We start from the raw sequence: 2,214 nt of genomic DNA, 5'->3' as shown, positions 1-2,214 counted from the left end.
GTTTTGCAAGAACCTGTTATTTTTTTATTTCTAATTTATGCTCTTGGTAAGAAAACAGAATCAATGTCATAGCAAAGATTTACATGTCTTTTCTACTTTGATCAATGTTTTTGAGAGTTACTGTGATAAAATGGTCAATGGTATATTTAATGATTTCTGTTCACTTTTAGCTAACATAGTTCAAAAGTATATTATTAGTTAAATAAATGCTGACAATTTTTATAATTCTTCATATATTATTCCTTCTGTAAGTATGAAATACCAATCTTCATCCCTTTAGGTATTTTTCATATTAAATTCCTTTTTATCTGTTCCTGAAATTGCAGCCCTTCACAGCTGAGAGTTGGCCTGGTACTATCAGTTAAATCTCAGTGATGCTAGAGGGGGCAGATCTTAGCTGGCAAGATCAGCTAAGACATGGTATTCTCCATGGTGCTACATAAAAACAATCTCCCTGAACACCAACGTCAAACAAGACCACTCTCTGACCATCACGGTGCAAGACAAAACAAGACCACTCTGTTATCATAGCTAAGCACAGACAAAAATCAGAACATTGTTCAAAGCACAAAAGTAAACAAATGTCTCCTTAATCTGCCTAATACAAGTGACTGCTGCTTCTTTGCCAATGATATCTTATTCCTCAATCCATTCTTCCCATCTTCTAGATTAAAATTATCAATATGCCCAATCATAAAATTGCTCAACAGCAAGAGAAGTGGCAGTTCATTGAGATTGACCTGACATCCTCAATGCATGTGACTAAACCATGAAATGAAATTCCACTACTTCTTATGTATCCAATAGAAAGGGAAGATATGACAAGAATGTCCACTGCTACACTATTCATAATATTTCCTGTATTTTACTGAACAAACATTAAAAAAGTCATGTGCAAAAAGTTTGGCTAGTAGGCCATTTTTGTGAAATCCAAAGAAAAACATTTGTAGCTATTTTCACTTGCACAAAGAACTAAGAAAACAAAGAAAACTAGAAAACTGGTCATTTACATAGGGAGACATGGACAGGCAAAGGAAAGGTGAGTGAACCACAGTCCCATCTTTCCCCTGATTTCCTTTCACCACAATACTTTCAGTGTGTTGCGTTTTATATTTTTGTAATTTCTGAACTAAGTGTTTGTATTGCCTATCCAAAAAATTAATCTATTCCTAATAAACTACCACATTATCTTCAGAGGGATTAAGAAATAATATTATTGTGCTTTTGTCAGCCTAAAAGAAAAAAACAAAACAAAACAAAATAATATTATATCCATGAAATAAGAACAGGATGCTAATAAAAACGAATACTTAGAATACAAACTAGAGTTTTTAAAAAGTAAAACTTTGAATTAAAATGTTGACAGCGCTAATAATAAGCCCGATGAAGACTGGAAGACAAAGTTGATAAAGTTGACAAAGTTTCCCAGAAAGGACAGCAACAAAGAAATAGAAAATAGTAGAGGAAAAAAACGGAGAACTAACATCTGAAAAACAGAAGTTTCAAAAGCAGAATAGAGAAAGTATTTGTGTTTGGCAGGCACTGTAGGAAGAAATGGAGAAACCCTTTCAAAATCCCACATAAAAGTGACTTCTAACCAGGAATTCTATGCATAGTCAAAAGATCAAAACAGTTTGATGATGAAATAAATAGTTTTCCTTGACAGTCCACCTCTCCACTGCCATATTATATATACATTTAACCTCCAGAGATAGAGACATTACCCAAGTGTTGCTCATTCTTGACAGGAAGATCAAGATTTGTTTCAGGAGCAGCAAGTTTAGAGTCTGGCTGCTTCCTGTGGCCCATCTGCCTCTGCCAGAGGCTCTAGTGACTGATCACAGATATCTATTCCTTGGGATGAATTCCCATCCCTGAGACTCCTCCTTGTCACCTCATATGAGCTGCCATCATCTTCTGGAGCCAGAGCTGGGGATCTCTGGGGTGAGGTCCAATTAGCTGTCATAGCCAACTGGGTCGCAACCCTGGTTCTCTAGGGAGCCTGAAGCTTAGTGGTCATCTGTGAACTCAAGCAGAGCTGCTGGGAAGAGATGGGCTGGATTCTGGAGCAAGATCTGGCCCAAGGGCTCTCCAGGGACACCAAGAAACCTAGAAAGACAATGTCTACATAGTCATTCAACATTCACCACATAAACACTTCCTAGATACACCAAGGTGCAGGTTCTTTAACTAGAAACCAGAGTGGTGGTTCTG

At 36.9% G+C, this 2,214-nt stretch overlaps 1 protein-coding gene across 1 annotated transcript in view; it reads right to left on the bottom strand.

The window, feature by feature from the left end:
• Positions 1-2,214, bottom strand: part of LOC105816247 (zinc finger protein 585B-like) — an 8,664-nt gene that overhangs the window by 5,568 nt on the left and 882 nt on the right. The window lies entirely within an intron of this gene.

Source organism: Propithecus coquereli, unplaced genomic scaffold, assembly GCF_000956105.1.
Source record: "Propithecus coquereli isolate 6110/MARCELLA unplaced genomic scaffold, Pcoq_1.0 Scaffold358, whole genome shotgun sequence".
Taxonomy (NCBI): domain Eukaryota; kingdom Metazoa; phylum Chordata; class Mammalia; order Primates; family Indriidae; genus Propithecus; species Propithecus coquereli.
The sequence above is the reverse complement of the archived record's forward strand: the minus strand, read 5'-3'. Positions and strand labels throughout refer to the sequence as shown.